Here is a 15,410-nt window from a genome sequence, read left to right as displayed (position 1 = left end):
TTCCATCTCCTATATGACTCCTCTCTCTCAGTCAGGTTATAGAATTTGGGGAAAGGAAGGATTCTGTCACAGACTCTTCACTTCCACCACACAACCTGCAGTCATTCCCAGCCGTACCATCGGAGGCAATCACTGTTCTGATCTCTTTCTCCCCTAGATTGGTTTTGCCTGTTTGTTTGCATGAAACCAATTCTGTTTCATACAAACAGAATCATAGAGTTTGTACACTTCATTTGCAGGGTGGCTGGTGGCCTGCAGGTAATAAAATGCTCTGTCCCTATCATCCTATCAGAGCAAAATGAAATTAATGACTGAAAAGAACTTGGGGCACAATATTGAAGGTGCAGGACACACCCTTCCTGATTTCAAGACTTACTTTAAGGCTACAGTAATCAAGATAGAGCGATATTTATGAAAGAACAGACACACAGGGGCTTCCCTGGTGGCTCAGTGGTTAAGAATCCGCCTGCCAGTACAGGGGACAAGGGTTCGAGCCCTAGTCCGGGAAGATCCCACATGCCGCGGAGCAGCTAAGCCCGAGCGCCACAACTACTGAGCCTGTGCTGTAGAGCCTGTGCTCTGCAACAAGAGAAGCCATCGCAATGAGAAGCCCATGCACCACAACGAAGAGTAGTCCCCGCTTGCCACAACTAGAGAAAGCCCGCACGCAGCGACGAAGACCCAACACGGCCAAAAATAAATAAACAAAATTAAAAAAAAAAAAAACCAAACCAGACACACAGATCAGTGGAACAGAATAGAGATTCCAAAAATAAACCCACACAAATATAGTCAACAGATTTTTTTTTTTATTATGGCAAAATTCACATAGTAGAAAATTTACCGTTTAAACTGTATGTGAACATACAGTTCAGGGATGTTAATTACATTCATAACATTGTTACAACCATTTCTAGAATTTCTAGAATTCTACCCATTTCTAGAATGTTGTCATCATCTTAAGCAGAAAGTCTACACCCATTAAACAATAATTCCCCTCCTCCCAGACCCTGGTAGCCTCTATTCTACTTTCTGTCTCTATGAATTAGTCCATTCTAGGTACCTCATATAGGTGGACTCATAGAATATATGTTCTTTTGTGTCTGGCTTATTTCACTTAGCACAATGTTTTCAAGGTTCATCCCTGTTGTAGCATGTACCAGAATTTCATTTCTTAAAATAATATTCCACTGTATGTCTATAGCACATTTTGTTTCTCCATTCATCAGTTGATGGATACTTGAGGCATTTCCACCTTTGGGCTATTGTAAAGGATGCCGCTATAAACATTGGTGAACAATATCTGTTTGAGTCCTGCTTTCAATTCTTTGGGATACATAAGTAGGAGCAAAATTGTGGGATCATATGTTAATTACACATTTGGCTTTTTGAGGAACTGTTGAATTATTTTCCACAGTGGCTGCACCCCTTCACACTTTCACCAGCAATACACAAGGGCTCCAGTTTCTCCTGATCATATATGTAATAAGCATAGTAACAGTGAAGTGCTATGTCATGGTGGTTGACTCGCACTTGCATTTTCCTAATGATTGGTGTTGTCGAGCACCTCTTTATGTGCGTATTGGACATTCATATATCTTTTTTTGGAGGAATGTCTATTCAGGTCCTTTGCCCGTTTTTGATTGGGCTGTTTGGTTTTTGTTGTTGTTGAGTTGTAGGACTTCTTCATGTACAGTAAACATTAATCCCTGATCAAATATATGATTTTAAAACATCCTCTCCCATTCTATTGGTTGTCTTCTCACTCTCTTAATAGTGTCCTTTGATGCACAAAAGTTTTAATTTTGATGGTGTCCATTTTATCCTTTTTTTCTGTTGTTGCCTACGCTTTTGATGTCATATTTAAGAAATCACTGCCAAATTTAATGTCACGAAGCTTTTCTCTTATTTTTTTCCTAATAGTGTTACAGTTTCAGGTATTTTATTTGGATGCTATCTTAAATAGAATTGTTTTTTAATGTAAAAAGTTTAATTCTCAAGGAAGTGGAGGATGACTCTCTACTCCTTATGTGTGGGCTGCACACATATTAAGAGCATCTTTATAGTGGAGAAACTTGACATATTCAGGCACATGGTCAAGGTGAACATCAGGGATAAATCATGTTGATAGAATGGCACTTTTCTTTTTTTTACATCTTTATTGGAGTATAATTGCTTTACAATGGTGTGCTAGTTTCTGCTTCATAACAAAGTGAATCAGTCACACACACACACATGTTCCCATATCCCTTCCCCCTCGCGTCTCTCTCCCTCCCTATCCCACCCCTCTAGGTGGTCACAAAGCACCGAGCTGATCTCCCCAAGAAAACACTCCCATTTACCATTGCAACAAAAAGAATAAAATATCTAGGAATAAACCTACCTAAGGAGACAAAAGACCTGTATGCAGAAAATTATAAGACACTGATGAAAGAAATTAAAGATGATACAAATAGATGGAGAGATATACCATGTTCTTGGATTGGAAGAATCAACATTGTGAAAATGACTATACTACCCAAAGCAGCCTACAGATTCAATGCAATCCCTATCAAACTACCACTGGCATTTTTCACAGAACTAGAACAAAAAATTTCACAATTTGTATGGAAACACAAAAGACCCTGAATAGCCAAAGCAATCTTGAGAACGAAAAATGGAGCTGGAGGAATCAGGCTCCCTGACTTCAGACTATACTACAAAGCTCCAGTAATCAAGATAGAATGGCACTTTATCTCCAAAGTCTTCCTCCCAAAAACCCATGACACATTTAATCACGATAATCACATCAGACAAACTCAGATTGAAGGACAGTTTACAAACACCCAGCCATTAAGTATTCCTCAAAACTGCTAACATCAATCAAAAATAAGGGAAATCTAAAAAAAACTGTCACAGTCCAGAGGAGTCTAAGGAAACAGAGAACTAAATGTAACGTGGTATCCTGGATGGGATCCTAAAACAGAGAAGGACATTAGGTAGACACTACAGAAATCTGAATAAAGTATGGAATTTAGATAATAATAATATGTCAATATTGGATCATTAATTCTGATAAATGTACTGTAGCGATATAAGATGTTAATAATAGGGGAAACAGTGTGGGGTATATGGGAACTCTGTACTATCTTTAGAGTTTTTCTATAAACCTAAAACTATTCTAAAATTAGAAGTTTATTTAAAAAAAAAAAAGCACATGGAACTTGGACCATACCCTTTAGCAATGTTGCCAGACTGCTTGATTTTCCACACAATTGATTTGATTGAAATGTGAAATTGGGGAAACTGATGATTTCATGGCTTTGTGGAGCTCTAAACGGCAGATTTACAATATGGAGCTAACTCTTCATAGGAGCTGAGATGCAATTGTTATCATGAGGTGAAAATGAATGTAACATATAAAAACTGCAGGTTGGAGAGTGATAAGAAGGAATCATCTTAAAAGTTTCACTCTAGAAAAATACCTGGACAATTGGTGATGGATCATGAAACTTGTTTTCAAGAAGAACAAACCTGTAAAAACAAGGTCATAGGCAATGTTCCCTCTACTCTCCCCAACAGTGATTTCCGTAAACTTCTAGAGTGGAAACTTTGCTATTCTGTTAAGTACGTACAGAAAGAGTTTTATTGTTCTGCCGGAAGAACATCAAAGGCAAGAGAAAATTTTTCAAAGGTGAGACATTTTCAATAAACATGTCTATACAAAGCCACTGGTTTGTTTAGTTTGTGTGTCCTGTGAATTCCACTCATTCCACAAGTTATTTGCCAGTGTTTAATTTCCAAGCCAAATCCCAGGTGATACTTTCTTCCTGACATTTTTCCTTAGGAAAAACTTAAATTCTTCTCCTTATATTTTAATAATTTTGCACTGCTGAAAATGGTGTGATAGCTGATCTAATTATTCTTCATCATCATGACGAATAATTATTCAAAGTTTATCCATTACGCAGGGCACCTTATTAGCCACAGATGTCTAATTTTCTTCCTCCCATCCCTCAAGTACAATGAATTGACATTTTAGTATTTTATAGAATAGCATTCATTTTGCTGTACGAGGACCTCTAACTGTTGTGGCCTCTCCCGTTGCGGAGCACAGGCTCTAGACGCGCAGGCTCAGCGGCCATGGCCCACGCGCCCAGCCGCTCCGCAGCACGTGGGATCCTCCCGGACCAGGGCACGAACCCATGTCCCCTGCATCGGCAGGCGGACTCTCAACCACTGTGCCACCAGGGAAGCCCCCAGCCTAGAGTTTTTGTTTTTCAGTTAACTCTGACACAGAATTGAGATGACGATGTTAAATTCAGATTGACAAAGAAGTCATGAAAATTCAAATGTTCTTATTTATGTGGATGAGTGTGATATTGAATTATGAGAAGTGACTTAATTTCAAATCATTCTTGCTACTTCAGATCATACTGGATTTATATTTTATGAACATTAGCATTAGGAGTTTTCAAAAAGATATTATGGTGCTAAAATCCTATTTCAGAGCTACAAGTACATTCTTTCCATCTAAATTTGATTTAACTATCTGAGTAAGTAAATGCTACTTACGTTTCTCTAAGGCGTCTATCAGAATTTGATGGCTTGCCTCCCTGTAATATTTAAGCAAATACAACTGCTTTTTAGCTGAGTAACCTCATTCACAGACAAAGAGTTTAAGGCAGGTCTTCAAGATGAAAATGTAGTTGGGGAAACTGTCCTCTTAATATAAAATTGCCATTCCCACTCTGCTGAAGATCACAAATAAGTATGACGTGTTCTCCTAGTGAACAGGTGGTACCAGAGTCACCAAAAATATGTGATGTGAGGAAGGCCATCTAAATTATCACCTTTTGGTTACATACTTATTTCCAAAAAGTGTTATGGGATGTCACATACATTCTTCTATAGTAATACCGAAAGTGACTTGTGTACTTGAGACCCCAAATATATTTATGGAAATTAGCATGTCAGGGTACTGGGGAATTAGCCCAAAGAAGTTAAAGAAAAATTGTCTGGTTTATTATCAGTGACTGAGGTCCAGGGAAGCCAATTTGCTTCCTGACACATTGTTTGATTTAGTCACCGAGTCACTCACACCAAATTGAAGACGTGAGGCTAAGGCTGCCTGCTTAATTCGAAAGCTAACCTAGGCTCTTAGTTCAAAGCCTGTAGAAGTGGTTGACAAATCAAGAGTATTAGTGATGTTTAAATTATAAAGTCTGAGTTGAGAGCCAGGATTAAATATGGACCAATCTCAATTAATCACTAAGGAAGCTCGTTTTTCTGTGTGTTCACTTCACTCCTCTGACAGTAGTTATCTAATGAAGCTGTAGAAAGGATTTGAAGAGAAACCTAAATACTTAGCCTCTTAGGCTGGAAAGTTGTATCAATACAGGGAGACTTTCAGAGCCGAGGGGACTGAAGCGGTATCTAACTTAGAAACAACTCATTCCTTCAGAGAAGATGCTGCTAGGTCCTCCCACCCCCACCTCTCACCCCCGCTTCACCACCTAGTACTGCTGCCAAGTTGTGAAGATGACCTACATGTTTACATATTTCAGAAGGAAAGGGAAGAACAGAACTAAAATGGACAGAAATAGCATAAGCGAAATAGACCTGCATAACTTCCTTTCTCACTTTGCTTTGAGAAACTCTGATGTTCCAGACATTTAGAAATGCACTTAAAGAAAAAATGGTCTATTTCTGGGATGTTGAAAGAGCTATTACTGTAAAGTTAATTAGTTGAATCAATCTGCACAGCTCCTGATGCCTTAATGGGGACCAAAAGTGCCCAGGGAATGATCATTTGGATAAGGGGGAGCATAGGAAATAATTTTGGAGTCTGAGTCCCTTTGGAGGAAAGGGTAAGAGCAACAATGCAGTGCTCAGGACAGCAGGGAGGAGGGTTCAAAAAAGGAGGTGGGGAAAACCAATGCCAAATGCTAAGTATTTTTTAATTTAGGTTGGCCCTGGACTCAAGAAAGTTTGAAATTCCCTCTTCTCTCTCTCTCTTCACTTCAGCATTTGTTCTTTGACATCAACTCAACCAATATTGTTATGGCTGAAATAAATGGATTTTCCCTCACCTAGGACCATAAATAACAGCACTTTTTTTGGGGAAAAGTGTTTGAATTCCAAGAAATCAATTTATATGTGACCCTAGGCACACATTTCATGAGCAAGGTGAGGGTTGGGTTGCATAAACGTATCTCTCCACAGGGAACACCTTCACAAATAATTGTTTCTCCTGTTTTTATGTGGATTTTTCTCTTAGTGACTCAGAGTCAAAGCAGGTCAGCTCCTCTGCATTCCAGCCACTTTCTGAGCTGGTATTCTGTGATTAGAAATGACAGAATGACTCAAGTCACAAGAACCCATCTCTGTCTTTCTTGAACCTGAATCTGGAGAAGGACAAAAGGGTAGGCCGGGGCAATGAGATGCTGTTCTCAGGTTTCAGAGGGAAATACTAAGGGAAATATTAGCAAATCAAGGGGGAGGTTGCTTCTCACCTCTCAGAATTGGATGTTTCTGTAATTGGGAGCAGTTCACAAATGGTTTATTCTTACTGAATTTTTATTTCAGTTGTCACTCTAGGGACATTAGAGATCTTGATATTTCAATTTCCCTGTTTAAAATTAGTCTTTTTTAGTTAGTTAAATAAAATCACAGTTAATAGCCATGAAGGTAGCAATCCACAAAACAGTTTATTAAAATTAACATTTCTTAAAGTGAAAAAATAAACATGTATAACAGAATAGTCAGGTTTTCTGGAGTAAGCTAAACTCTAGGTGTTTCCCATAGCAAGATGAGCAATTGCATGAAATTCAACTACTGATGCTAAAATAAAAAAACAGAGACCAGCCTTGAAAATTCCCTGAGCAGACAAGACCAGCTTTGTCATACAAGCAAAGCTTGATGTCACTTATTTTGCAAGACTAATTTGACCTGGGTCATTTCTTGCTTCTGCCTCTGGAAATCATAAGCAAAACAAACTACTTCCCCAAATTGATAGGAGATAACCACTAATCAATTCCCTATCTTTGAAGAAAACTCTAATGTTATGACCAATCACTGTGAAGAATGAACAGCTACTGCCTTCCTGCTGTATAAGCTACTTTATAACAAATTCCATGTTTTGTCTGAGTAGTCCTGGTTTGCAGACTGGGCTTTTGGTGTCTGCACAATGACCTCTTCCTAACTACCACTTTAGTGATTCATTAGTTTTACTTCTGCTATTTCTGAACTTTTGACACTAATTATGTTAGTAAATAACACTTACTGATTAGAATATTCTTTTTTTTTGGGGGGGGGCCGCCTTAAGGCATGCAGGCAGGATCTTAGTTCCCCGATCAGGGATGGAACCCGTGCCCCCTGCAGTGGAAGCTTGGAGTCTTAACTACTGGACCTCCAGGGAAGTCCCTGATTAGAATACTCTTAAACCCAAATCTTGAGTTGGTAAGATCAAGCTCTCTAAACGAGAGTTAGATGTACGGGGTCCATAGACAAAGACCACCTTCAAAACCATCAAAAGAGGCTATAGATCGTAATAATTACTATGGATTGAATGTTTATAGAACACATCTCAGTAGAGGAGCTTTATATTGATAGAGAGAAAGAACACATTCCCAACGCTCGTCCAGTCATTCATTCATGAAGATCTGTGGAGTCTCCACGTCTGTGCGTTGTGTCGGATGGGCCTGAGATGCCAAGGCAGGGCAGGGCAGGGCCGAGACCCCAGTGTTGGCTCTGTACCGCGGAGTCCTTGAGACCCGGATGAGAGTGATTTCTCGGCAAGATGCGGGTGAAAAGTGTTGGAATGTATTTAAGAGAGCATGGGAAGTGAGGAAGTATTCAGAGCAGGCAAAGACAAATGTTTTAGAGAATTTCTTCGTAAAAGAAACAAAGAAATGGAAAAGTAGCTTGAAGAGGAGGTAAGAAGAAAGGAAACTAATTTCTTTGTAGGAGCATCAACCTTGAGGAGGAGGGAGGGGATGGGAGGCAGTGCACGAGAGGAGGGGCTGACCTCAGACAAAGCTACAGGCAGTTCATCCATCGTCAGGGGAGGGAAGAGAGGATTATGGGCAAAGATGCAGGTGGATTAGTAAAGTTAAAGACAGGAAGAAGTGAAAGGTCTTTTCTGATCATTTCCGTCATCAGGCAAATAATCAGCTGAGAGTGAGAAGGAAGTTTTGTTAGAGAGAAGGCGTGAATAGCCCTCTGGGAGTATAGGTGAGGGAATCCAGGATGCCGGATGGATGGGCAATGCTGAGGCCCCTGGAAGTTTGGGTTCATAAATTCACAGCCATGCAGCCAGCGTTGTTGTGTTTTTCTTCAGCCGTACTCAGCCCCTTGGATACAAGAGTGGAAGTAGGCGGAGAAGCGGGTTGAATCCACATAGAGGTTTGGCCAGGCAAGTATGGTTGAAGGGAAAAAGGAGCAAGAGATTTTGTAATGCGTGCAAGATGGGCCATGGAATCTAATCTGAGGAAGAAGAGAAGTGAGCCCTGAAGGGAGACAAAATCTGTGGAAGAGTAAGGTGAGTGGGTTAGAAATCTATGGGAATTTCACAGATTACACAGGGAATTCTAATGCAGTAGGGACCAAAATTCCACCTTCCTTTGGAATGAAAGTACAATGTCAGGGAATTCTTCCTCCCTCCCCACCGCCCCCCACCTCCCCGCCCTCTTCTCCTTCTTCTAGAAAGTTCATGTAAACTAAATAGACTCTTCACTGATGAAAAACATGAATCTATGAATTGAACGCCCCTGGTAAACAGACATAAATACCGACTCTCTCAGCTAGACTTTGTAAAACTGTTTATTGGGTTATTTTCAAAATAAAAAATTATTTTAAAAGGGGAACTATAAATTCAAGCAAATCTCACTGGGATGATTTGGGGCCTATTGGTTTCTGCAATTTTCAGCAAAAGGGAAGTTTCACCCAGGCAGAAAGAGCCCCGTGATGTCAAGAGCAGTTGACCAAACTGCTTAGATCATTTCCATCTCCGCATGCAGGCACAGCCTGAGTCACGGCGCAGGCCCAAACTGGGTACTTCACAAAGCAAATTAACTATTTCAAGTCAGTGGGGAAATCGCACATCTAACAAAAGCAATTTTAAAAGTGCTGAAGTTGTATAGCACTGACAATATGCTTTCCAAGAGAAGCACTTTGCCACAATACAGAATAGGACCCAGGGGCCCACAGCACCATGTTAAGGCAATAAGATCTTAGAAAATATTTGAGCAAAGCAGAACAATGTAATAATCTGTGTTTCCCTGGATATGACTTAACTTTACATATGGCAATGAATGGCTTAGAGATACTCATAAATATAAGCTATAAATCTCATCTATAAAGATCTTGGTGATTTTTCTTTTTATCTTTTATAGTCGTCTTGTGTGTTTTCCTCAGCTACATTCCCAGTTGTGTAGGGATTAGATCAGATGCATATATGGAAAGAAACTAATACATTCTAGGCTGTGGTTTGAAAGTATAAATCTATAGTAGCATAATCTATAAAATTGTGACATCTCCAGTAGCCTGAATGTGTTATAAATATTCCCCTAGAGAGATTCCATGTTCTGAAATCACATCTTTGGCCCTCATGGTCTTGGGACCAGACGCATCTCATACACATTTGATGCTTAGTAGGGATAGGGATGATTATATCCTCACTCCTCAGGAGAGGAAGCTGGGTTCAAGAACTTTGCCCAAGTCACAGATTAAGTAAGTGGCTGAGCTGGGATTCAAACCCAGGCTCATAGGTCTGCCTGATTAAAAACATCTTGCTCGCCTGCCAATGCAAGGGACACAGGTTCGAGCCCTGGTCTGGGAAGATCCCACATGCCGCGGAGCAACTAAACCTGTGCGCCACAACTACTGAGCCTGCACTCTAAAGCCCGTGAACCACAACTACTGAGCCCGTGAGCCACAACTACTGAAGCCCGAGCACCTGGAGCCCATGCTCTGCAACAAGAGAAACCACTCCAATGAGAAGCCCGCGGACTGCAACGAAGAGTGGCCCCCACTGGCTGCAACTAGAGAAAGCCCACGTGCAGCAACGAAGACCCAATGCAGCGATAAATCAGTCAATTAATCAATCAATCTTAAAAAAACAAAAACACCTCTTGTTCCTTTGAACAACCAAACAGTGCTGCTGGCTTCGTTTTAAAAGCTGGGGCCTCCCTGATTCCTCACTTCATTTTTTCAAAGCTTTCCGAGTTTTATGGGAGCTTAAACAGCCACGGAAACCCCACATCCATGGAAAACCCCATTGGGCCACCTCTGCTTGGGTGATGGCGCCCTTCCCTAGCATCTGAGGCCCTAAAGCATCTCAGGGAAGAGCAAAGGGCCAGTGAGACCTGAGGCGAGTCCCAGCTCTCCCACGCCTTTGCTAGGTGACCTTGCTCTCAGCTAAAAGCCTCAGTTTAATTCAAGGAAAAAATTAGAAGGTACGCTATTACCTTCTCCACGGGGTTATTGTGTGGATTCAATGAGATAATGAATGCAAAGGACTTAGCATAGTGCCTAGGAAAATAGTATCGTATATTGTATTTTTAAAAATCAGCTACACTGGTTAGATTGCTCTGCCATTATTTTAACAGTTCATCTAATAGATCTGGTGACATCTGTTAGTCGTTTTTATTTAACCTTTCATCCATTCTTGTCTGTTTAATTTGTTTAAAAGCCTTTAAAAGCTTGGATCGTCTTTTATTTCTTTATATCCACTATACATAGCCCAGGGCTTTGCAGAGAGAATCTTCTCCAAAGATATTTGTTGTTTATGTCATCGCATAACGTATTCTCTTTAAATAGCAATGAAGAACAGTTCAAGATATACCATGAATTCTGACAATGTGTTTCTTTTTTTATGCTCTTTGTTTTGCTTTTTTCTTTCTGGGCCCATGTTCTGAAATCACACTTGGGGGCAGCATTGAGTCAACTTGGCCTTCACCGTTGGGAACTAGAAGGAAAGATGAAAGAAATCGAAAGGTAGAGGCTGACAGAAAAGAAATGAATAATTCTCAAAGTACGTCACTGTCACTAGCTTTAAAATGACTGTGCACTTTGCTACAGAAATCTATTTAAAAGCAGCACACCCTCTTTCATGTCTCACGGGGGCTTTTGAGGATAAATGACTTGTTTCCTTTCTAACCCCGGGTGTCAAAGCAAACTGCAAGACACTTAACTGTTTGCTCACCCAGCAGAATGGAGCAAATGTGTGAGCCACATCACAAAGGAAGACAAATTCAGCAGGCGTTGATGTGAAAAGGCACATTTACAGCTAGGGTTGAATATGACCTGTGTAATTGGAATCAGTTAAATCAGTTTGACGAAACACTGGAATAAAATGCTCCATTAGCCAGATCTTGGTCCTGCCACACTAAAGAGAAGAAAGGTAAGGGTTGTGGCAAAGTTAATAGCAGAGGTTCAGTTGGCCAAGGAACTTCCCAAAATGCTCTACACCCAGTGCAGATTCTACCCACTCTCTCATGGAGCTGTTTGCTTAGATCTTCTATTGATGTTCAGAATGTTTACCCCTGGGTATTGCAAGGGCAAAACTAATGGGCTGATTGTTTGCAAAAAACAAAGTAAACTCAGGCACTTCACTTCAGAATTTCTTTTAAAAATATTTGACGAAAGGTACAAAGAAAGCTCATAGAAAAATACCTTTGCTCAGCAACTTTCCCCAGAATCTGAGGAAACAGCATACATTTTTTATACCAATAGGGTCTCCATGAAAACTAAATGGCAAAGTGCAAGAGGATTGCCCAGTTTCTCCATAGGTCCACAACTTCATTTCTGTTATACCTGTTCCCTGATTTATTATGGAGGCATTGTTTCTTCATTTATTCATTCAACATTCATTGAACATCCAACGAGTCCAGTACTGGGACTATACGGATGAAAGACACATTATCCGTATTTTAAAGAAGTTCAAAGTTTAGGGAGAAATGGACACACACACACACAAACACACCTGTAAATAATTGCAATCATACTGATTTCTTTTAGGCTTGGAATCTATGATTCTTTTTACAGCTAAACAAAATTACTCCTCAGAGTATAATCTCAGAGAGCATGGATCTCACTTAACAGATGAGAAAAGTGAAATCCAGGGATGTTAAAAGATAGGACCAAGGTCACAGCCAGTGAGCGCAAAGCCACAGGAAGAACCTGATATGTTTCCACCACATATAGTAGCATCACCCTTGAGAAAAGGCATTACAGTTTCTATTTCTTATCCCTTGTATAAATCATCAATGGGCATTTGCTTATTGATTTTACCTTAATATCTTTAGTAGAGATATTTTATTACAGATATTTATTTCTATTAAAGATATTTCTATCTCTATATTGTAGTATATTCAAGATAAATATAGTCGTGTATTATTATGTAATATTTGGATACTACATATCATTATATACGTTATTAACATACAGTATGTCTAACATAGTATAATTTGTATATTCGAAGTCCCTAGTGTAAGTTGTGAATGAGCGTTTGTGTGTTCATTTCACTTTAATCTCTCTCATGCTGTCATCTGTCCAGCTACAACTCTCAGCATTATGATGTCTCTATAAACCAGGTAGCTTTTAACCTGCTTAGTTCCTGAGACTGTTAGCAGTTGATCAAAGCAACCACTTTCTCTTCATAAACATTCAGTTTTCCAAGCCTTGAGTTGGAAATTGAGGAGATGCCAGTGGGCATTCAGATACTAGAGCATCTGAATTTCATCTTGTGTCACGTTTCATGCTTTCCCAACCTATTTCCAACCAACAACATCTCCCTGGACCCGCATCCTTGGGATTTATCGTTTGAGGCCGTATCACAAAAGAAGCCTGTTGGTTAATTTGTACTTCTGCACATCCAAGGGAAATGTCTGACAATAAGGTCTAGGAGAGGACAGAATCCTGGTGAGTGGCATTTGACAGTTTCCATGGTGTAAATACCTTCACCATGGTCAATTTCAAGCGATGGAGGTATTGGTGCAGAGAGAGTACTGGGTTTGGCTTGTGGGTTTGGTTAAGTACAACCAACAACAGCCCTAATTTTAAGACACAATTTGAACTTGGTAGGAAGATAGGAAAAAAAATTATTAAATTAACTTATTGAATTAATAAAGATATAAGAGAAAGGGGGCAAGCAATTACACTCATCTGATAAAATACACACTCACTAGTGATCCTCTTTGTGAACATAGTTGAGAAACTTCTGGCTAAAATGATAAGTGGAGGCTTGATTGTAAAAACCAACAGATCCCTCCCAGCTTAGCTAATCAAACCAGGCTTAAATGTTAGAATTCAGGAGCCAAAGAGGACGGTGCAAGGACAAGGAGAACAATTTGACAGCAGAGACTGGCTTGAGCAGCAACTTTATTCAAGCATTTGCTCAGTCAGTCAGTCAGTGGGTGTTTGTGTCCTCCTAAGAGTCATATGTTGAAATTCTAACTTCCAATGTCATGGTGCTAGGAGGTGGGATCTTTGGGAGGTGATGAGGTCATGAGGGTGGAGCCCCTGTGAATGGGATTAGTGACCTTATAAGAAGAGACCAGAGAGCTTCCTCTCTCTTTCTCTCTCTCTTCCTCCCTCCCTCCCTCTCACTTTCTCTCCCTCCCTCTCTCTCTCTGTCTCTCTTCCTCTGCTGTGTAAGGACACAGCAGGAAGATGGCCCGCCAGAAAGCAGGTTCTCAATGGAATGCAATCTGCCAGCATCTTCATCACTGATTTCTCAGCCTCCAGAACAGTGAGAAATAAATGTCTGTTGTTTAAGGCATCCAGTCTATGGTAATTTGTTAGCCCCAGCTTACTAATACAATGGGTATTTACTGAGAATCTTTTTCTTTGTTCCTACAAATTGACATATTTAGGAAGGGATCTCAAGTAATGTAGAAAGGAAAAGAATTTACATTAAGATATTCATTCTGTAGAACATTATGCAAATATCAATGCCCCATTCTACTCCCTGACTCCGGGGGCTGTAGGAAGAGTGAGGGAGAGATATAAGCCTCTCTCTGAGCTAGTGGCTGCAATCCAAAACTCAGGAGAAGAAGCTGCTGCCTTTTCTTAGGGGAAATTCTTTAGTGTCAGGCTTTATTGCCACCATCAGCTCAACCTGAGTCAGCTGGGAAACCACAGTCCCCAGAAGTTCTCAAACATCAAGCTTAGACTTAGATGTGGATTCAAGACCAGAAAAAAACCCTTCATTTATTTCCTTTCCTGAGTCCTCCCAGGTTTCCACCTGCTTTAGGGAAGTTCTTTTTACAGTGTCGTCCACCTGGGGACCACCTCAGCCTGACCTTTCAGTACAGTGTTGCTTTATTTAACGCGGGAGTCTTTGAATGTCCCCTATGGGACATTATGGTAGTAATCCTAAACAGGCCGGTTTTCTCCCAAATATGAGCAAACCAAAAGTACAGTGTACAAAGCTACATAACGACTCATATGTTTACTTTCCGTTATGCTTTTATAAAAATCTACCTTTAAATTACATCTCTAAGCAGATCTGCCTGGTTTCTTCACTGTCCTGGAATTTTTTATTCTACTTTTGGAATTTAGATTATAAAGTACACATACTGTCTCAAATACATAGTAATATATTTTATTCTAATATGGGACCTCAGACTTTTCATTCTTAGCAGCGTATATTAACAACGCTTCTGATGTAACATGGGGAAGTGTGCTTTTTTCTGCCTGTCTGGAATATGTGGGCGCCCCCCGCAAACCCAACTGGCAGCTAAACCAAGAACACCCATGATACTATAGAGACTGTTCCATACTCTTTAGCTTTGTAAGGAGATACTTTGGGCATGAGACAATAAGGCCTGAAACAAGGGAGGGAGATTTTATGGTAGAAGAAAATTTCTCTCTTCCACTCAACCTCCTCAAATTCTCGTGGGGACAGGAGATGAAGGGAAAGTGCTCTACACATTGAGAAAACTAGAACACTAGTGTCTGTTCAGTTCCTTCTCTGGTAGTTGGTATCTCACAGAGATGATGGTGAGGGGCTTAGAGGGCAGCGTTGTACCCCTTGATAACCCTGACTTTCCCATGTTCTCAGAGCTGAGGTTGGGGCAGAGTCTCAATTACCATCTATAGTGAGAGACATGTGACTATGGACGAACCCTATGCACTGATACATTCATTTCCCCTGAACTTTGATACTTCCCTCTCTTCACCCTCTAGGAAGAGGTAGGAAAAAGGCAGAACTTTCACTTGACTGCATTTGAGAGTTGTGGAAATCAGACCTCGGATTGGAATGTAGAATAGAAAGCAAATTAAGGTATAGAGATGGATTGACAGAAATTGGATAGAAGAACAACTCAGAAGCGACCAGATTATACTTTCTGCCAAGAACAGAATTGGACACCAAGAAGCAAAAATCAAATTGAATCATAGAGATTAAAAAAAGAAAGCAGTATTTA

The sequence above is a fragment of the Neophocaena asiaeorientalis genome, unplaced genomic scaffold, assembly GCF_003031525.2.
Source record: "Neophocaena asiaeorientalis asiaeorientalis breed wild unplaced genomic scaffold, Neophocaena_asiaeorientalis_V1.1 scaffold217, whole genome shotgun sequence".
Lineage (NCBI taxonomy): Eukaryota > Metazoa > Chordata > Mammalia > Artiodactyla > Phocoenidae > Neophocaena > Neophocaena asiaeorientalis.
The sequence above is the reverse complement of the archived record's forward strand: the minus strand, read 5'-3'. Positions refer to the sequence as shown.